Source organism: Oncorhynchus mykiss, chromosome 9 (genome assembly GCF_057628025.1).
Source record: "Oncorhynchus mykiss isolate SJ-2025 chromosome 9, ASM5762802v1, whole genome shotgun sequence".
NCBI lineage: Eukaryota > Metazoa > Chordata > Actinopteri > Salmoniformes > Salmonidae > Oncorhynchus > Oncorhynchus mykiss.
The window spans coordinates 47,510,004-47,533,201 of NC_143030.1; the positions used below are offsets into that span (position 1 = coordinate 47,510,004).

At 41.6% G+C, this 23,198-nt stretch overlaps 1 pseudogene across 1 annotated transcript; it reads left to right on the forward strand.

The window, feature by feature from the left end:
* Nucleotides 1–4,822: 4,822 nt before the first annotated feature.
* LOC110533013 (protein-serine O-palmitoleoyltransferase porcupine-like) lies at nt 4,823–23,198 on the forward strand (annotated as a pseudogene). Its single transcript, XR_016483555.1, has 12 exons — nt 4,823–4,903; nt 5,773–6,068; nt 6,170–6,213; nt 6,461–6,642; nt 6,883–7,013; nt 7,338–7,463; nt 7,672–7,771; nt 19,043–19,119; nt 19,319–19,382; nt 19,471–19,556; nt 22,306–22,416; nt 22,557–23,198. The product of XR_016483555.1 is annotated as a protein-serine O-palmitoleoyltransferase porcupine-like (transcript).

Here is a 23,198-nt window from a genome sequence, read left to right on the forward strand (position 1 = left end):
CTTCAGTGTCTTCAGATATTTCTGTCAGATGTTACTGTGGAATACTGAAGTATAATTACAAGCATTTCATAAGTGTCAAAGGCTTTTATTGACAATTACATGAAGTTGATGCAAAGAGTCAATATTTGCAGTGTTGACCCTTCTTTTTCAAGACATCTGCAATCCGCCCTGGCATGCTGTCAATTAACTTCTGGGCCACATCCTGACTGATGGCAGCCCATTCTTGCATTATCAATGCTTGGAGTTTGTCAGAATTTGTGGGTTTTTGTTTGTCCACCCGTCTCTTGAGGATTGACCACAAGTTCTCAATGGGATTAAGGTCTGGGGAGTTTCCTGGCCACGGACCCAAAATATCGATGTTTTGTTCCCCGAGCCACTTTTGCCTTATGGCAAGGTGCTCCGTCATGCTGGAAAAGGCGTTGTTCATCACCAAACTGTTCCTGGATGGTTGGGAGAAGTTGCTCTCGGAGGATGTGTTGGTTTTATTCTTTATTCATGGCTGTGTTCTTAGGCAAAATTGTGAGTGAGCCCACTCCCTTGGCTGAGAAGCAACCCCACATATGAATGATCTCAGGATGCTTTACTGTTGGCATGACACAGGACTGATGGTGCGCTCACCTTGTCTTCTCCGGACAAGCTTTTATTCGGATGCCCCAAACAATTGGAAAGGGGATTCATCAGAGAAAATTACTTTACCCCAGTCCTCAGCAGTCCAATCACTGTACCTTTTTCAGAATATCAGTCTGTCCCTGATGTTTTTCCTGGAGAGAAGTGGCTTCTTTGCTGCCCTTCTTGACACCAGGCCATCCTCAAAGTCTTCGCCTCACTGTGTGCAGATGCACTCACACATGCCTGCTGCCATTCCTGAGCAAGCTCTGTACTGATGGTGCCCCGATCCCGCAGCCGAATCAACTTTGGGAGATGGTCCTGGTGCTTGCTGGACTTTCTTGGGCACCCTGAAGCCTTCTTCACAACAATTGAACCGCTCTCCTTGAAGATCTTGATGATCCGATAAATGGTTGATTTAGGTGCAATCTTGCTGGCAGCAATATCCATGCCTGTGGAGCCCTTTTTGTGCAAAGCAATGATGACAGCACATTTTGCCTTGCAGGTAACAATGGTTGACAGAGGGAGAACAATGATTCCAAGCACCACCCTCCTTTTGAAGCTTCCAGTCTGTTATTTGAACTCAATCAGCATGACAGAGTGATCTCCAGCCTTGTCTTCATCAACACTCACGCCTGTGTTAACGAGAGAATCACCGACATGATGTCAGCTGGTCCTTTTTGTGGCAGAGCTGAAATGCAGTGGAAATGTTTTTTGGGGATTCAGTTCATTTACATGGCAAAGAGGGACTTTGCAATTAATTGGAATTCATCTGATCACTCGTCATAACATTCTGGAGTATATGCAAATTGCCATTATACAAACTCAGGAAAATTCATATTTGGGTCATTCTCAAAACATTTGGCCACGACTGTATATAAATGCTTCAAAATTCACAAAAAGTGAAGTTAGCTGATTAAGATTCTCATAGAACAAAATGTTTCCGATCTCCTAAGCCTGTGTTAACCAAAAACCTTATTTTCAGAGTTCAATAAAACTAGTGATGCACTGATATTACATTTTTGGCCGATACCGATATCCGTTATTTTCCTTTCCCCCCCCCCCAAAAAACGATACTGACCATCGATATTTAACATTTTAGCAGCCTTTTAAGCATTCTAGTACAGTTAAATAGTTAACACACACACACATGGATGTAGCGGTCTAAGGCACTGCATCTCAGTGCAGGAGGCATCACTACAGTCCCAGGTTCGAATCCAGGCTGTATCACATCTGACCGTGATTGGGAGTCCCATAGGGTGGCGCACAATTGGCCCAGCGTCGTCCGGGTTTGACCCGAGGTCGGCTGTCATTGTAAATAAGAATGTTTTCTTAACTGACTTGCCTAGTTAAATAAATATTACAAACACGCACATACACAGCACACTGACCAAAAATGTATTTTGTTGGCATTTATGTATGTCCCCATTACCAGTAAAACTTAATCAAAACCTATTTCTTTCACTTACTTGCTGTGTTTCGTTGTTCACTTGTTCAGTCGTTTCATTCTCAACTAGGATTTCATCATACATGTCAAGCTGTGAAGTTTCAGCTCGGCCTGTCCGTGGCCTCTCTTCCTCGGTGCGCACTGTAACTGTGTCCGTTTCCATTTTGTCCAGCTGTGTATGTAACATTTCACGTATACCCTGTTTCTTGTCTGCATCGAAGTAGCGATCCTTGTACATAGCATCGAACATGGTGGCAATACAGTAAAGAGAGAATGCCACCGAAATGCTTGGTCACAGCCTGTGTCGGTAGTTTTGCTGAGCAGGCATTTCAATGCCATGACAGAGGGTAGGTATCATGTCTGCTGCAGGCGAAGTTTATGAGGTTATTTCTCGAGTCAGATGTTCGAATGGACCTAGCTAGCGTGTTCATGTTTCAAACATGTTCTCAAATGCCATGGAAATGGCAGCACATTCATGAGCATGCAATACGACTTTCCTCAATACAAAGTCCTTGACGACCCACTGTGCTGTCAGACTCAGCATGCCCATGGGGCTGATATCGCTGGTCCAAATGTCAGTCGGGAAGCTAATCGCAGCGATGCTATTACTGCGTAACTCCGGTAGGGCAACATCTGAAAAATAGCGCACTTGGTAGTGTATACCGGTGCTTGACCAGTCAGTGAAAGCCAACCTCACCCACGACAGAAAATGGTTGATTATCTTGCCGTTAATGGATTTTTGTCTTTGAGTTGTCTTGCTGAAATGTTCTTACTCTTTCAAATGACTGCTCGACTTGTTGACTGCTCGATCCACACAGCAGACATTGTGGGCTAGGTTAGGAATGCTGTGTTGCAAGTGTAGCGCTCATGTAGCACTCATGTACCTACGTTATGTAGGTATGCACGTCAGCTTTGACATGGGTTTTGCACATCTCTGTTAAACTAGACATCGGGCTGATATCAATGTTGGCATTTTCAGCCGATGTTGGCATTTTTAGCTAAAATCGTCCGATTCCGATATGTTCACAGATATATCATGCATCCCTAAATTAAACCCTACAAAACTTTGTCCAACTAACCATGGAGGAGTTAGTGCCTACAAAAATGGAGGTGTGCCTTTATTACAGTGCCTTGCGAAAGTATTCGGCCCCCTTGAACTTTGCGACCTTTTGCCACATTTCAGGCTTCAAACATAAATATATAAAACTGTATTTTTTTGTGAAGAATCAACAACAAGTGGGACACAATCATGAAGTGGAACGACATTTATTGGATATTTCAAACTTTTTTAACAAATCAAAAATGGAAAAATTGGGCGTGCAAAATTATTCAGCCCCCTTAAGTTAATACTTTGTAGCGCCACCTTTTGCTGCGATTACAGCTGTAAGTCGCTTGGGGTATTTCTCTATCAGTTTTGCACATCGAGAGACTGAAATTTTTTCCCATTCCTCCTTGCAAAACAGCTCGAGCTCAGTGAGGTTGGATGGAGAGCATTTGTGAACAGCAGTTTTCAGTTCTTTCCACAGATTCTCGATTGGATTCAGGTCTGGACTTTGACTTGGCCATTCTAACACCTGGATATGTTTATTTTTGAACCATTCCATTGTAGATTTTGCTTTATGTTTTGGATCATTGTCTTGTTGGAAGACAAATCTCCGTCCCAGTCTCAGGTCTTTTGCAGACTCCATCAGGTTTTCTTCCAGAATGGTCCTGAATTTGGCTCCATCCATCTTCCCATCAATTTTAACCATCTTCCCTGTCCCTGCTGAAGAAAAGCAGGCCCAAACCATGATGCTGCCACCACCATGTTTGACAGTGGGGATAGGGTGTGTTCAGGGTGATGAGCTGTGTTGCTTTTACGTCAAACATAACGTTTTGCACTGTTGCCAAAAAGTTCAATTTTGGTTTCATCTGACCAGAGCACCTTCTTCCACATGTTTGGTGTGTCTCCCAGGTGGCTTGTGGCAAACTTTAAACAACACTTTTTATGGACATTTTATAAGAAATGGCTTTCTTCTTGCCACTCTTCCATAAAGGCCAGATTTGTGCAATATACGACTGATTGTTGTCCTATGGACAGAGTCTCCCACCTCAGCTGTAGATCTCTGCAGTTCATCCAGAGTGATCATGGGAGTGATCAGAGTGATCACTGTATTTCAACTTTATTTAACCAGGTAGGCCAGTTGAGAACAAATTCTAATTTACAACTGCGACCTGGCAAGATAAAGCAAAGCAGTGCGACAAAAACAACACCGAGTTACACATAAACAAACGTACAGTCAATAACACAAAAATAAAAAAAATGTATGTACAGTGTCTGCAAATGTAGAAGAGTAGAGAGGTAGGCAATAAATAGGCCCTAGAGGCGAAAATAATTACAATTTAACATTAACACTGGAGTGATAGATGTACAAGTAGAGATACTGTGGTGCAAGAGGGTAAGTAATAATATGGGGATGAGGTATCTTGCCTAATGATGACCTACACCGGCCAAACCCTTACAATGATGATCTTACAATGATGACCTACACCGGCCAAACCCGGATGACGCTGGACCAATTGTGCGCCGCCCTATGGGACTCCAATCACGGCCAGTTGTGATACAGTCTGGATTTGAACCAGAGTGTCTGTAGTGACGCCTCTAGCACTGAGATGCAGTGCCTTAAACCGCTGTGCCATATTATGACTTTAACATTGATCACTCACTTACAGCTACATTGTTGCTACATTGTTTCTCCAGTGAGAGCCAGGCATAGTTGAGGCTACACCATGGAGTTCAACAGGATAGAGTTCTTCCAAGAGCTAGCGGAGAGCTGTGTTCTGCCTACGTCCCAGCAGGGAGTGCAACAGGTCTGGCAGCTTCTGCTCCTCTGCCTGTTCTGTCGACTCCTCTGTAGGTTGGGTGAGTTCCCTTGACCAATAACATGATACACTACATGACCAAAAGTATGTGGACAGCTGCATGTCGAACATCTAATTCTAAAATTATGGGCATTAATATGGAGTTGGTCCCCCCCTTGCTGCTATAACAGCCTCCACTCTTCTGGGAAGGCTTTCCCCTATATGTCGGAACATTTGCTTCCAGAGACAGTTTGAAACTCGGTAGTAAGCTCTGCAACCAAGGACAGAGGATTTTTACGCACTTCAGCATTTGGCAGTCCTGTTCTGCGAGCTGTGGCCTACCACTTCTCGGCTGAGCCATTGTTGCTCCTAGACGTTTCCACTTGACAATAACCACACTTACAGTTGACTAGGGCAGCTCTAGCATGGCAGAAATGAGATGAGCTGACTTGTTGGAAAGGTGGCATCCTATGACGGTGCCACATTGAAAGTCACTGAGCTCTTCAGTAAGGCCATTCTACTGACAATGTATATGGAGATTGTGCTCGATTTTATACACCCGTCAGAAACGCGTGTGGCTGAAATAGGGGGATAACACAGATGATGTGCCCAACTTTGGGGATACAGTTCCTCTGCCCAGGCATTGCTGACGCATGCCAGATTTTACAACGCCTGGATAGGATGTGTTTAGCTGATAAATAAAATACCTATGTTATAGCAGTCTGGTGCCCAACAGCACAGTAAATGAAGTGGCCCGCGACCATTGGTTGACGCATGCAACATCTGAGCAGGGGTAACACAACCAAAGACTGAGTCATGTAATTTATACTTTGCCATGAAGCCATCTGCTGTGTATGGGACACATGTAGTGATGACAGATAAATAAGTCCCATACCGAGACCTATAAGCAGCCCAATTCCTACAAAAACCTTTGGTGCCAGCCTGGTATACCTGTATTTAGTATTGCCTGTCCTCCAGTAGGTCTCTTGTCCTCTGTGAAAGACCTGGGCTCAGTGGCAGCGGGTCTATATGCCCTCTACCTGTTCTTTGAGCAGTCCATGGTGTGGGAGTTACTGCTCAGTCTGCTCTGCTACTCTGCCTTGTTCCTCAACCGCTACTTCAGCAGCCGAAGAATCTTCCTCTCCGCCACTATCCTCATCTATCTACTCATGGGGTAATGGATCATTAACTCCATCTATAGTTAATTCTCTATGATAGGCATTGGTGCTGGCACCATCCTCCACTTAACTGTTTTCTCATTTTGGTTTCTTACAGGGAGCTGCATATGATTGACACAGTGACCTGGCATAAAATTAGAGGTAAATGTCCTGCAAAGACCATATTTGTCACAAAATCTGAACTTTATTTTCCTGAATTTCTATGAAGCATTACATATGATAACATCATTTAATACATTGAACAATATTGAACGATTGGATGGCAAGGCAGTGTGAGACAAGTATGATTTTATAGTTTCAGCCACAGACATCCTCCTGTAGTATTGAATTCGAGGCCTTACTGATGGAACCACTGTGCATGCTTTGCCTGTCATCCGCAATTCCCCAGGTTCTCAGATGGTGTTGGCCATGAAGGGCATTTCTCTGGCCTTTGACCTGGACAGAGGCACCGTGCCTGCTGTTCCCAATTCTCTGGAGTTCACAGGCTACATTCTCTTTGTGGGCACTGTCATCTTTGTGCCCTGGGTCAGCTACTCAAGCTACAAAGAGGCCATTGAGAGGCACAAGCTGGTAAGCCACAGCTGAAGAGGCAAAGAAATGTGTTCTCAGTGAACTTGTTGAAAGAAAGCTAACTAGATGCCTGGATAGTACCTGAGTTTACGTTTCGCATATAGGCTTATAACATATTAGTCCATATTTACTAATTGTTTGCACTTGTGCAAAAAGTTGACACCACTTTTCACTATATTTGCTTAATTCAAAATGGCTGCTAAAATCTGTCATTTTTTACATGGTCTTTCTGTCCCCTAGACTTTGGCCTGGCTCCAGACGTTTTCAGTGAGCTGGGTAAAATGCCAGCTGTGCTTGGTGATATCCAACTGCATTGCCCCATACCTCTTCCCCTACTTCATTCCAATCCACGGGGGCGGAGGACTGAGCACGTGAGTGCACATTTCACTGAGCAATTCCTTGGTCATGCCATCTCTGTCAGGGCTGTTTCGACATGTGAATGTAGAACAACTTTGTTAGTGATTTCCATTTGATTTGACTTTCTCTGCTTCCAAGAGGCACAAAAACAAGATAAGGGTTATCGTGACGAAGAAAGTTCTTTAGACAAACACTGGTAGTAGCAGTAGTTAAGTCCTAGCCTAGTAGATCACACTTCAAGATGGCGTCAGTGCATAATGCTATTGCATTATTGCTGAAATGAGAAAAGGCAATACAGTATCTTAGAGCTATCTTGTCTGTTTTTCCCCTGTGTGCAGGTGGCTCCACGCCTATGAGAATGCCATATCCTTCCACTTCAGGAACTACTTTGTTGGCCACCTTAGAGAAAGTACAACTGTGCTAGCAGGAGTAGGTTTTACTGAAGACAAGGACAATGTTAAATGGTGAGTTCAATACATAAAATCTATGGTTCAGTCAGTATATTATCAATTTGCCCTTTTAAATAAGTGTATGTTTATAATTGCAATATTGTGATTGGATAGTAACGCAATGTGTATGTGCCTTTTGTAATATTAGTTTAGGTAGTTTAAGTAATGTGAAAATAATGTGTGTTTGCATGTGCATAGACTCATGCACAAAATGTGTCTTTAGGGATCTGAAAGTGGTTAAGCCTCTCAATGTGGAGTTGCCCAGGTCCATGGTGCTAGTGGTGACCTCCTGGAACATCCCATGTCTCGCTGGCTCAACATATGTAAGCATCATTACAACTCAATTTATTATAAACAGATTAGAGGTCGACCGATTTACTTTTCAACGCCGATACATGTCATTGGAGGACCCCCAAAAACAATATAATGAATCGGACGATTTTTATTTATGTATGTATGTGTGTGATAATGACAATTACAACAATACCGAATGAACACTTTTAATTTAACTTAATATAATACATAAATAAAGATCAATTTGGTCTCAAATAAATAATGAAACATTATCAATTTGGTTTAAATAATGCAAAAACGGTGTTGGAGAAGAAAGTAAAAGTGCAATATGCCATGTAAAAAAGCTAACGCTTAAGTTCCTTGCTCAGAACATGAGAACATATGAAAGCTGGTGGTTCCTTTTAACATGTCTTCAATATTAAGTAAATAAGTTTTAGGTTGTATTCCTATAATAACTATTTCTCTCTATACCATTTGTATTTCATGTACCTTTGACTATTGAATGTTCTTATAGGCACTATAATATTTCCAGCCTAAACTCGGGAGTTGATAGGTGTAACGGCTTTCTTCTGTGGACGAAGGAGAGGACCAAATCGCATCGTGGTTAGTGTTCATCATGTTTAATAAAGATGATAAACGTGAACACTACAAAATACAAAACAACAAATGTGAAAAAACCGAAACAGTTCTGTCTGGTGCAGACACACAAAGACAGAAGACAACCACCCACAAAACCCAACACAAAACAGGCTATCTAAATATGGTTCCCAATCAGAGACAATGACTAACACCTGCCTCTGATTGAGAACCGTATCAGGCCAAACATAGAAACGGGAAAACTAGACACACAACATAGAATGCCCACTCAGCTCACGTCCTGACCAACACTAAAACAAAGAAAACACAAAAGAACTATGGTCAGAACGTGACAATAGGCTTGAAATCATAAACAGCACTGTGCTTCAAGCATTATGAAGAGCTGCTGGCAAATGCAGGAAAGTGCTGTTTGAATGAATGCTTACGAGCCTGCTGCTGCCTACCACCGCTCAGTCAGACTGCTCTATAAAATATCAAATCATAGACTTAATTATAATATAATAAACACACAGAAATACAAGCCTTAGGTCATTAATATGGTATAATCCGGAAACTATAATTTCAAAAACAAAACGTTTATTCTTACAGTGAAATACGGAACAGTTCCATATTGTATCGAACGGGTGGCATCCATAAGTCTAAATATTGCTGTTACATTGCACAACCTTCAATGTTATGTAATAATCATGTAAAATTCTGGCAAATTTAATTACGGTCTTTGTTAGGAAGAAATGGTTTTCACACAGATTGCAATGAGCCAGGCGGCATAAACCCTGACTATGCTTGCACAGAACGCAAGAAAGGTGACACAATTTCCCTAGTTAATATTGCCTGTTAACATGAATTTATTTGAACTAAATATGCAGGTTTAAAAATATATACTTGTGTATTGATTTTAAGAAAGGCATTGATGTTTATGGTTAGGTACATCGGTGCAACGACAGTGCATTTTTCACTAATGCGCTTGGTAAATCATCACCCGTTTGGCGAAGTAGGCTGTGATTCGATGATAAATTAACAGGCACCGTATTGAGTATTTGCAACGCAGGACAAGCGTTGCGTGGCCAAACACGACTCCAAAGTCCTGGATGCGACAAACACGACTTTGTTGGTGTCCACATCACCAACAAACTATCATGATCCAAACATACCAAAACAGTCGTGAAGAGGGTACGACAAAACCTTTTACCTATACATAGTCACTTTGCCCCCACCTACATGTACAGATTACCTCAACTAGCCTGTACCCCTGCACACTGAATCCGTACCGGTGCCCCCTTATTATAGCCTCGTTATTGTTATTCCTATTGTATAACTTTTTATTATAGCCTTCTTGTACTGCACTGTTGGTTAAGGGCTTGTAAGTAAGCAAGCATTGTATATAGCGCATGTGGCAAATAAAGTTTGATTTGAATATGCAATTAACAATAGGGTCTCTTATGGAATGCACGGTCAAAATATGAAATGTAAACATGGGTGTTAAACAGTCCTGGATATGACAAGCATGTACCTTCTGGTGCTGATGGCAGCAATTGGTGGGACACTGTTTGGACAGGATACAGGCGCTAAAAATGGCTGCCAGCCTCTCCCTCAGAACTGACAGAAGATGGAAAGACAACTAAGGTGATGCCAATGCAAAACCAGTGAGCAGGTGAATGTGAAAAGCAGATAGAAGTAACTTTACCATGTTCCACATAAGTGATAAAGCCCAGAGACAGCAGCACGGCCCCAAGATGGAAACTCAGGCCCTAGAAGAAACTAAATGTCAGACTGGCTTCACAACAGAGGAAGCAACTCAACCAACACTTCACTTTGGCCTCAGCCAGAGGGATTAGGCAGGGACATTTTCAAAATCATACTAAAAACATAGAGCAGTATTCAAGTGCGATGGTGACATTTGAGTCATCACATAAGATGAATTCACTGAGTTGGTTGACTCATACTCACGTGTAGCAAGGCACTGGCTGTGTAAGTCACAATGATGTAAGGGAATACCCCCCTGATTTGGACAAAAATTAATGGCAGAATATTGGCATTGGACAAACCATATACACGATGGCCAATACCACCCAATTTGGCGTTGATTCATGCAAAGTATATTGCAAATGCCATATGGCAATTGCCAATTGTAACACTTCAAAATTCCAATAGGGGGCGTGTGCGTTCCACCGGGGCTTTTCATATTGCAAATGGCACCCAAGTCAACATCCAAAAGCCAAAATTTGAAAAAATAATAAAAAATAAAAAAAACTTAAAACCCCTTAAAAAAGTGCTTTCTGGACCTTTTTTCGAAATTCTTTCGATTTTTTTGTCAATTACACATGTGTAAGAACTGTATGAGTATACTTTTGTCATCATATATATATATTTTTTAAGTACATGCGCATAAGGCATATGTTTTGTCCATTTGCAATATGATTTCATAGGAAGTCAAAAGTCAAAAGTCAAAAATGTCAAAATTTGGTAAAAAACTTCACACATCCTTAATTAAAGTGCTTTCTGGACCGTTTTTCAAAATTCTTTCGATTTTTGTGTCAATGACACATGTATAAGAACTTTATCAACATACTTTAGTCATACTTTATTATCATATATATATATATTTTTTTACTTGTGCATAAGGCATATGTTTTCTCCATTTGGAATATGATTTCATCGGAAGTCAAAAGTCAAAAGTCAAAAATGTCAAAATTTGGTAAAAAACTTCACACATCCTTAAAAAAGTGCTTTCTGGACCTTTTTTCAAAATTCTTTCGATTTTTGTGTCAATTACACATGTATAAGAACTTTATCAACATACTTTAGTCATACTTTATTATCATTTTTTTTTATTTTTTTAACTTGTGCATAAGGCATATGTTTTCTCCATTTGCAATATGATGTCATAGGAAGTCAAAAGTCAAAGTCAAAAGTAACGATTTTCCTCCGTGCAACTGATGATCTAAAATGTGCAACAAATTTTTTTTGATTTTTTTTGTTTATGTTTCCTTACTTTTTCAAAGTCACTGTGCATTTGCAATATGTTTCAATGGGCAGGTACCATCACGAATTTGTCATGCTCAAAATTCAAACTTTACTTTGCTCAAACTATACCTTTGTCAACTTGTATTATCATATTTCTTTTTGTTTTACTTGTGCATAAGGCATATGTTTTCTCCATTTGCAATATGATGTCATAGGAAGTCAAAAGTCAAAGTCAAAAGTAAATATTTTCCTCCGTGCACCTGGTGATCTGAAATGTGCACCTGGTGATATAAAATATGAAACTGGTAACCCCCCAAAAAAATTTTGGGATGTTTTTTTGTTTATGTTTCCTTACTTTTTCAAAGTCACTGTGCATTTGCAATATGTTTTAATGGGCAGGTACCATCACGAATTTGTCATGCTCAAAATTCAAACTTTACTTTGCTCAAACTATACCTTTGTCATCTTGTGATCTAAAATATGCAACTGGTTACCCAAAAATGTTTTTGATGTTTTTTTGTTTATGTTTCCTTACTTTTTCAAAGTCACTGTGCATTTGCAATATGTTTTAATGGGCAGGTACCATCACGAATTTGTCATGCTCAAAATTCAAGCTTGGGATCTAAAATATGCAACTGCTTACCCAAAAATTTTTGGGATGTTTTTTTGTTTATGTTTCCTTACTTTTTCAAAGTCACTGTGCATTTGCAATATGTTTCAATGGGCAGGTACCATCACGAATTTGTCATGCTCAAAATTTTTTGGATGTTTTTTTGTTTATGTTTCCTTACTTTTTCAAAGTCACTGTGCATTTGCAATATGTTTTAATGGGCAGGTACCATCACGAATTTGTCATGCTCAAAATTCAAGCTTGTGATCTAAAATATGCAACTGGTTACCCAAAAATTTTTGGGATGTTTTTTTGTTTATGTTTCCTTACTTTTTCAAAGTCACTGTGCATTTGCAATATGTTTCAATGGGCAGGTACCATCACGAATTTGTCATGCTCAAAATTTTTTGGATGGTTTTTTTTCCTTACTTTTTCAAAGTCACTGTGCATTTGCAATATGTTTTAATGGGCAGGTACCATCACGAATTTGTCATGCTCAAAATTCAAGCTTGTGATCTAAAATATGCAACTGGTTACCCGAAAATTCTTTGGATGTTTTTTTGTTTATGTTTCCTTACTTTTTCAAAGTCACTGTGCATTTGCAATATGTTTCAATGGGCAGGTACCATCACGAATTTGTCATGCTCAAAATTCAAGCTTGTGATCTAAAATATGCAACTGGTTACCCAAAAAAATTTTGGATGTTTTTTTGTTTATGTTTCCTTACTTTTTCAAAGTCACTGTGCATTTGCAATATGTTTCAATGGGCAGGTACCATCACGAATTTGTCATGCTCAAAAAATTTTAGATGTATTTTTTTTTGTTTCCTTACTTTTTCAAAGTCACTGTGCATTTGCAATATGTTTTAATGGGCAGGTACCATCACGAATTTGTCATGCTCAAAATTCAAGCTTGTGATCTAAAATATGCAACTGGTTACCCAAAAATTTTTGGGATGTTTTTTTGTTTATGTTTCCTTACTTTTTCAAAGTCACTGTGCATTTGCAATATGTTTCAATGGGCAGGTACCATCACGAATTTGTCATGCTCAACATTTTTTGGATGTATTTTTGTTTGTTTCCTTACTTTTTCAAAGTCACTGTGCATTTGCAATATGTTTTAATGGGCAGGCACCATCACGAATTTGTCATGCTCAAAATTCAAGCTTTACTTTGCTCAAACTATACCTTTGTCATCTTGTGATCTAAAATATGCAACTGGTTACCCCCAAAAAATGTTGATGTTTTTTTGTTTATGTTTCCTTACTTTTTCAAAGTCACTGTGCATTTGCAATATGTTTCAATGGGCAGGTACCATCACGAATTTGTCATGCTCAAAAATTTTTGGATGTTTTTTTTTCCTTACTTTTTCAAAGTCACTGTGCATTTGCAATATGTTTTAATGGGCAGGTACCATCACGAATTTGTCATGCTCAAAATTCAAGCTTGTGATCTAAAATATGCAACTGGTTACCCAAAATTTTTTTGGATGTTTTTTTGTTTATGTTTCCTTACTTTTTCAAAGTCACTGTGCATTTGCAATATGTTTCAATGGGCAGGTACCATCACGAATTTGTCATGCTCAAAATTTTTTGGATGTTTTTTTGTTTATGTTTCCTTACTTTTTCAAAGTCACTGTGCATTTGCAATATGTTTTAATGGGCAGGTACCATCACGAATTTGTCATGCTATAAAAATCCTGCAGGAATGTGAAATTGACTGGCCCGATGAACTCGGGATGGCTTTGCAGTGATTCTGGGTCATCTCAATCGCTCGTTTGGGTTGATTTCAGAATGTCGCTTTTGGTGATGTTTTTTCACTATAGAATCATATTGCAAATGTACAAGAGTCAAGTGGACAAGAGTCCATCAGTCAATTAGATATCATTCTGACCACCAAACTGATACAAACTGACACCAAACCCACTTTTTCCAACTCGTTTAGTAGCCAACTATTACATGCTTCAGAGCTGGCCCAAAATTCACAACACCTTCGGTTCAAACCATAAAAAAAACATAAAACACGTAGTTACGTTCTAGCTGCGGGTCCATTTCTTATGTTATGTGTTGGCCTAGCTGAGGCGACCCCGAATCCCAAGTTTCGGCTCGATAGGTCATTTGGTGTCCGAGAAAAACCCTAATTGGTGCTGAAAATCCACTATTTTCCATGACTTGCTACGGGGTCCTTGAATGAGCTATCGGACAGAAACGTTGGGGTCTGTCTATATGGGCCGAGACGTTCGCAATGCACCTAGTCTTGCGACTCTGGGACATTTCTAAATGTCGTCATTTTCGTGATGCAAAAATGAATTGAAGTTATTGCAAATGTACGAGGCTGTTTCTCGGTCCGAGAACCGTCTAGAGCCACGTAACTCGCCACGCACCATCGACCGGAGGTCTAGAACAGGTTTCTAAAGTTTCGGAACTCTAGGTCCGACCGTTCATTTTTAGCTCCAACAAAGCTAACTATTGCAGCCACTGTCTGTCTCTACGCACCCCAATACGTCCCTCCATCCAAGTTGTGTTTTAGTGTGATTTTTTTTTCCTTTGATTTTTTGGGGGAAAAATGACTGATTTACAGTTCATGGGGGTTTCCTAATCACATATATGAAGTTTTGGACAGATCTGACTTTTTTTAACCCTTCGAAACAGCCCCTGAGACACCAATTATGGCACTTCCGGTTGGCACAGGAAGCTATAAATCAACACATGTCTTGATTGACATGGCCACTTACAGAATCCTGAGTTTTAAGTCTTTACGTTAAGAATTGACTGATTTACACAGGCTTGAATGCACTATGTCTATCAAACTGCAGGCAGGGTATGGACATACACTTTTAGGGGCATTTTAACCACTTCCGGTTGGTCCAGGAAGCTTAGATTCGACACAGGTAGACCTCATAGTGGCCTGATGGACTGGTACCGAAGACAGGTTCATACGGCATTCATAACCCATATAGGCTTCAGGTTGAATTTTGTGGTGCAGGCTATGTATTCCTATGGGGAGAGATGTCACTGTAATCTGTGAGATCAAAAAACCCTGTTTTACTGTGAATGGTTAATGCCACACGGTCAAGGTTAGGCTTGTTCAGATCAGGAGGACCTTAGGAACATTCATGTGGTGGAATTTTTCTTCTCACCCTAACGGTTCTCTCACTGTCACTCAAAAGCAAATGACATTGTGGGACAGGCTTCATTTTGGGCCTACTATTCTAATGGTCGCTGCGCCTAGACCGAGCGAGCTACGGTCAAGCGGGATAGCTCGTTGAACTCAGCACAGTCTGGAGACTATGGTGATGCCATTTTTTGTTGATTTCAGAATGCCATTTTGGTGATGGTCCCTCTCCGTTTAAACATATTGCAAATGTACAAAAGTCAACTAGCAAGTCAGTGTCTATCAGTCAATTAGATGTCATTATGACACCAAACCCACTTTTTCCTACTCATTTAGATGCCAACTATCATATATGTCAGAGCAGTCCCATAATTCACAGCGCCTCTAGTTTAAAACATAATAAAAAGGTAAAACACATAGTTACGTTCTAGCTGCGGGTCCAGTTCGGACATTATGTGAAGTCCTATGTGAGGCGACCCCGAATCCCGAGTTTCGGCTCGATAGGTCATTTGGTGTCCGAGAAAAACCCTAATTGGTGCTGAAAATCCACTTATTTCCATGCCTTGCTACGGGGTCCTTGAACGAGCTATCGGACAGAAACGTTGGGGTCCGTCTCTATGGGCCGAGCCGGTTTCAACGCACCTAGCCTTGCGTCTCTGAGACTTTTCTAAACGTCGTCATTTTCGTGATGCAAAAATGAATTGAAGTTATTGCAAATGTACGAGGCTGTTTCTCGGTCCGAGAACCGTGTAGAGCCACGTAACTCACCACGCACCATCGACCGGAGGTCTAGAACAGGTTTCTAAAGTTTCGGAACTCTAGGTCCGACCGTTCTTTTTTAGCTCCAACAAAGCTAACTATTGCAGCCACTGTCTGTCTCTACGCACCGCAATACGTCCCTCCTTCCAAGTTGTGTTTTAGTGTGATTTTTTTTTCCTTTGAATTTTTTTGGGAAAAATGACTGATTTACAGTTCATGGGGGTTGCCTAATCACACATATGAAGTTTTGGAAAGATCAGACTTTTTTAACCCTTCGAAACAGCCCCTGAGACACCAATTATGGCACTTCCGGTTGGCACAGGAAGCTATAAGTCACCACATATCCTCATTGGGGTATGCTTTTACAGAATCCTGAGTTTTAAGTCTTTACGTTAAGAATTGACTGATTTACACAGGCCTGAATGCACTTTGTCTGTCAAACTGCAGGCAGGGTATGGACATACACTTTTAGGGGCATTTTAACCACTTCCGGTTGGTCCAGGAAGCTTAGATTCGACACAGGTAGACCTCATAGTGGCCTGATGGACTGGTACCGAAGACAGGTTCATACGGCATTCATAACCCATATAGGCTTCAGGTTGAATTTTGTGGTGCAGGCTATGTATTCCTATGGGGAGAGATGTCACTGTAATCTGTGAGATCAAAAAACCCTGTTTTACTGTGAATGGTTAATGCCACACGGTCAAGGTTAGGCTTGTTCAGATCAGGAGGACCTTAGGAACATTCATGTGGTGGAATTTTTCTTCTCACCCTAACGGTTCTCTCACTGTCACTCAAAAGCAAATGACATTGTGGGGCAGGCTTCATTTTGGGCCTACTATTCTAATGGTCGCTGCGCCTAGACCGAGCGAGCTACGGTCAAGCGGGATATCTCATTGAACTCGGCACGGCCTAGGGATTATGGTAATGCATTGCATTGTCTGCTCTCTGTGTCTTTAAGCACCGCACTTTGTCACTCCATCCTTGCTGTGTGTGTGTGTGTGTGAGAGCTTTTCTTTGACATCTGTTGGGAGAAATGACTGACTTACAGTTTATGGGGGTTGCCTAATCACACATATGAAGTTTTGAAAAGATCTGACCTTTTTAACCCTTGGAAACAGCCACTATGACACCATTTAAGGCACTTCTGGTTGGCACAGGAAGCTATAAATAAACTCATATCCTGATTGGGGTATGCCTTTACATAATCCTGAGTTTTAAGTCTTTACGTTAAGAACTGAGTTATTGTGTTATTTCAGAAAATCATAGAAAATCACAGAAATGTCGCAGAGCTCCGCAGCACACTTTAAAAAGATTCGTATGAACACCCTGCAACTGGATCTGTAACCGTTGAAAAAAAAAAACGCCTATTTGTGACCATCACCAATTTGTCATTGTTCCGTTTCTCTTAAATGACGATAGATAAATGGCTGGTTCTTTTTTTATTGACACCGGAGGCTCCTTGGCTTTGACCTGAAGTGGAAAAATAATTTCTCTACTTCCATTTTAAGCCTTTAATCCCAGAAAAATGGCCGTAACTCAAAAACCGTCGAGGCCTAGACGCCATCCCGTTCGGGGCCAACTGCCCGTTACGCCAAACCTACGCTCACCAAGTTTCGGCTTCGAAATATTTTCAGTTTTTGAGATAAGGCCCCGTCGTGATTCGTGATGTTTTGCCAAATTGCCATATGATTCCGTATGCCATCTGGTGGGAATTTCCGGGACGGCGGAAAAACGGTCCAAAACTTGTTTTTCTTTTTTAAACGGAAACCGAACGTCCGACAAAGTTCATTCGATGACTTCCCGGTAGGTCCGGCCCTACCGCATGGCCCGACGCCGACCGCGAATTTTACAAACGATTTCGGACGTCTGGTAAGGGACCGTACATTTGCAATATGGACTTTCTCACTGATCATACACGAAATGCCGAAATGTTCCCTTAAGGTATGAGTAAACAGTTGACATTTTAATATCGCAAAAACATTCTAACCTGGTTTGGTTAAACAGGGCCTATAGTTTTAACATTTCTATCTAATCTAGAGGTCGGCCAATTAAATCGGCATGGTCGATTAATTAGGGACGATTTCAAGTTTTCATAACAATCGGTAATGGGCATTTTTGGACGCCGATTATGGCCGATTACATTGCACTCCACGAGGAGATTGCATGGCAGGCTGACTACCTGTTACGTGAGTGCAGCAAGGAGCCAAGGTAAGTTGCTAGCTAGCATTAAACTTAACTTAATCACTAGTTAACTACAGTGCCTTGCGAAAGTATTCGGCCCCCTTGAACTTTGCGACCTTTTGCCACATTTCAGGCTTCAAACATAAAGATATAAAACTGTATTTTTTTGTGAAGAATCAACAACAAGTGGGACACAATCATGAAGTGGAACGACATTTTCAAAAACTGAAAAATTGGGCGTGCAAAATTATTCAGCCCCCTTAAGTTAATACTTTGTAGCGCCACCTTTTGCTGCGATTACAGCTGTAAGTCGCTTGGGGTATGTCTCTATCAGTTTTGCACATCGAGAGACTGAATTTTTTTCCCATTCCTCCTTGCAAAACAGCTCGAGCTCAGTGAGGTTGGATGGAGAGCATTTGTGAACAGCAGTTTTCAGTTCTTTCCACAGATTCTCGATTGGATTCAGGTCTGGACTTTGACTTGGCCATTCTAACACCTGGATATGTTTATTTTTGAACCATTCCATTGTAGATTTTGCCATCATTTTCCATCTTCCCATCAATTTTAACCATCTTCCCTGTCCCTGCTGAAGAAAAGCAGGCCCAAACCATGATGCTGCCACCACTTGTTGTTGATTCTTCACAAAAAAATACAGTTTTATATCTTTATGTTTGAAGCCTGAAATGTGGCAAAAGGTCGCAAAGTTCAAGGGGGCCGAATACTTTCGCAAGGCACTGTAGTTAACTAGTGATTAAGTTAAGTTTAATGCTAGCTAGCAACTTACCTTGGCTCCTTGCTGCACTCACGTAACAGGTAGTCAGCCTGCCATGCAATCTCCTCGTGGAGTGCAATGTAATCGGCCATAATCGGCGTCCAAAAATGCCCATTACCGATTGTTATGAAAACTTGAAATCGTCCCTAATTAATCGACCATGCCGATTTAATTGGCCGACCTCTAGATTAGATAGAAATGTTAAAACTATAGGCCCTGTTTAACCAAACCAGGTTAGAATGTTTTTGCGATATTAAAATGTCAACTGTTTACTGTGTCTTTCCCCCATTTTGTTATGCAGATGTTTTAAAAAATGCGTTGAAACTTGGCACATTTCCTTACATCATTGTGACTTACACAGCCAGTGCCTTGCTACACGTGAGTATGAGTCAACCAACTCAGTGAATTCATCTTATGTGATGACTCAAATGTCACCATCGCACTTGAATACTGCTCTATGTTTTTAGTATGATTTTGAAAATGTCCCTGCCTAATCCCTCTGGCTGAGGCCAAAGTGAAGTGTTGGTTGAGTTGCTTCCTCTGTTGTGAAGCCAGTCTGACATTTAGTTTCTTCTAGGGCCTGAGTTTCCATCTTGGGGCCGTGCTGCTGTCTCTGGGCTTTATCACTTATGTGGAACATGGTAAAGTTACTTCTATCTGCTTTTCACATTCACCTGCTCACTGGTTTTGCATTGGCATCACCTTAGTTGTCTTTCCATCTTCTGTCAGTTCTGAGGGAGAGGCTGGCAGCCATTTTTAGCGCCTGTATCCTGTCCAAACAGTGTCCCACCAATTGCTGCCATCAGCACCAGAAGGTACATGCTTGTCATATCCAGGACTGTTTAACACCCATGTTTACATTTCATATTTTGACCGTGCATTCCATAAGAGACCCTATTGTTAATTGCATATTCAAATCAAACTTTATTTGCCACATGCGCTATATACAATGCTTGCTTACTTACAAGCCCTTAACCAACAGTGCAGTACAAGAAGGCTATAATAAAAAGTTATACAATAGGAATAACAATAACGAGGCTATAATAAGGGGGCACCGGTACGGATTCAGTGTGCAGGGGTACAGGCTAGTTGAGGTAATCTGTACATGTAGGTGGGGGCAAAGTGACTATGTATAGGTAAAAGGTTTTGTCGTACCCTCTTCACGACTGTTTTGGTATGTTTGGATCATGATAGTTTGTTGGTGATGTGGACACCAACAAAGTCGTGTTTGTCGCATCCAGGACTTTGGAGTCGTGTTTGGCCACGCAGTCGTGGGTGAACAGGGAATACAGGAGGGGACTAAGTACACACCCCTGAGGGGCTCCAGTGTTAAGGATCAGCATGGCAGACATGTTGTTGCCTACTCTTACCACCTGGGGTTGGCCCATCAGGAAGTCCAGGATCCAGTTGCAGAGGGAGGTGTTTAGTCTTAGAGTCCTTAGTTTACTGATGAGCTTTGTGGGCACTATGGTGTTGAACGCTGAGCTGTAGTCGATGAACAGCATTCTCACATGGGTGTTCCTTTTGTCCAGGTGAGAAAGGTCGGTGTGGAGTGCGATTGAGATTGCGTCATCTGTGGATCTGTTGGGGCGGTATGCGAATTGGAGTGGGTCTAGGGTTTCCGAAAGGATGCTGTTGATGTGAGCCATGACCATCTTTTCAAAGCACTTCATGGCTACCGACGTGAGTGCCACGGGGCGGTAATAATTTAGGCAGGTTACCTTCGCTTCCTTGGGCACAGGGACTATGGTGGTCTGCTTGAAACATGTAGGTATTACAGACTCGGTCAGGGAGAGGTTGAAAATGTCAGTGAAGACACTTGACAGTTGGTCCGCGCATGCTTTGAGTACACATCCTGGTAATCCGTTTGGCCCAGCGGCTTTGTGAATATTGAGCTGTTTAAAGGTTTTGTTCACATTGGCTACTGAGAGCGTGATCATACAGTCATCCAGAACAGCAGGTGCTCTTGTGCATGGTTCAGTGTTGCTTACCTCGAAGCGAGCATAAAATACATTTAGGTTGTCTGGTAGGCTCGCGTCACTGGGCAGCTCGCGTCTGGGTTTCCCGTTGTAGTCCGTAATAGTTTTCAAGCACTTCCACGTCCGACGAGCGTCAGAGCCGGTGTAGTAGGATTCAATCTTAATTCTGTATTGATGCTTTGCTTGTTTGATGGTTCGTCTGAGGGATTATTCTCCCGCTCCTTGAAAGCGGCAGCTCTAGCCTTTAGCTCGATGCGGATGTTGCCTCTAATCCATGGCTTCTGGTTGGGATGTGTACATACAGTTACTGTGGGGATGACGTCATCAATGCACTTATTGATGAAGCCGATGACTGAGGTGGTGTATTCCTCAATGCCATTGGATGAATCCCGGAACATATTCCAGTCTGTGCTAGCAAAACAGTCCTGTAGTGTCATCTGACCACTTCCGTATTGAGTGAGTCACTGGTACTTCCTGCTTTAGTTTTTGCTTGTAAGCTGGAATCAGGAGAATAGAATTGTGGTCAGATTTGCCAAATGGAGGGTGGGGGACAGCTTTGTATGCATCTGTGTGTGGAGTAAAGTTGGTCTAGGATTGTTTTTTTGTATGTTCCCCCTCCCCCCCTGGTTTCACGTGGCATGCTGGTAAAACGGATTTAAGTTTGCCTGCATTAAACTCCCGACCACTAGCAGCACCACTTCTGGTAAGAATTTTCTTCTTTGCTTATGGCCTTAGAGTTGGTTGAGAGTGGTCTTAGTGCCAGCTTTGCTTTGTGGTGGTAAATAGAAGGCTACAAGTAATACAGGTGAGAACTCTCTTGGTAGATTGTGTTGTCGACAGCTTATCGTAAGGTACTCTACCTCAGTCGAGCAATACCTTGACTTCTTTCATATTAGACATCGCGCACCAGCTGTTATTGACATAAAGACACACACCCCTACCCCTCGTCTTACCAGAGGTAGAGTCTCTGTTCTGCCAGCTCTATATTATCAGTTTCTTTGTTCAGCAACGTCTCGGTGAAACATAAGATGTTACAGTTTAATGTCCCGTTGGCAGGATAATCTTAATAGGTCATCAATTTTATTTTCTAACGATTGCACGTTAGCAAGGAGAATGGAAGGCATTGAGAGTTTACTCGCTTGCGTCCGGATTCTCAGAAGGATCCCCGATCTGCCTCCCCTTTTCCGGCATCTTTTCTTCACGCCGAAGGCGTGGATCTGGTCCTGCTCCAGTGAAAGCAGGATATCCTTCTCGTCAGACTCGTTTAAGAAAAAAGTTTCTTCCAGTCTGCGATGATTAATCGCTTTTCTGATGTCCAGAAGTTATTTTCGGTCATAAGAGACAGAAGCAGCAACATTATGTACACAAGGTTAAAAAATAAGTTACAGAAAACACAAAAAAATAACAAAACTGCACAATTGGTTTGGAGAATGTAAAACGTCAGCCGTGTTCTTCGGCGCCATCGTATCACTTATATTAAATTGGTCCAAGTGGGGGGAGTGAGCTAGCTAGTGCACATAGCATGGAGAAAGTTGGGGATTCAGAACACCGCCCTGGTGTAGTGAATGGTCTGCTTCTCTTGTAGGAGCTATGGGTGTATGGGATTAACATGACCTTCAGTGCCATGGCCATCTTCCATCTGACATACCTGGACTCCCTGTTTGACACTGACATAGAAAACTTGGCTGCAGAGGAGGTAAGACACACCAAAGAACTGCTACTACTGCCTGGGGCCAAGTTAATGGAGAACATAATAATTAACAGTGGTCTACACGAACTGCATGAATGTATTACTTCTACAAATGTAGTCACCATTGTCATCCTCTTCCTCCTCAGGGTTATGTGGCCAACCACAGCATTCAGAAGTGGTCAGAGTTGAGCTGGGCCAGCCACTGGCTGGTCTTCGCCTGCAGGGTATTCTACCGCCTCATTCAGTGATCTCATTTGACGGAAGGTCTGGACTGAACAGAAGACAATAGCCTGGTTCAAAAAGAACCCTTAGCTCACGGGTGGGCCATCTTACCTGGTATGGGCTGGTGTGGGTGAAGACTTAATGGACACAGAGTAGCTTAGTGTGGGGCCAGGATGATTGTCCCACTCCATCATGATTGGAAGAATGCTGCTTTGTTTACCGGGGTCTTGCTGTATTTGTTTGTTTGGTAAACACTTAATAACCAGTCACTCACTAGTTCAATGCCATGATGTATCAAACTATTGAGATTGAGAACCAGCAGTAGGCTGAAGATTCATCAGTGGTTTCTGTAAAGGCTACTGTTCTTTCAGGGCTTTGTAGTTTGATCACACACAATGCTATAGGAATATTGATGTATCTGTGTATATCAGTAGCACTATGATTTCTTTTTTTTTCTTCATTATACAGTATATTTGGCCAGTGATGTTTATATAATACATTATGTTCTCAATGGAGGTACTTTTTTCTACTGTATCTGTTTTTCTAATAAAAGGCTATTTTTTTTC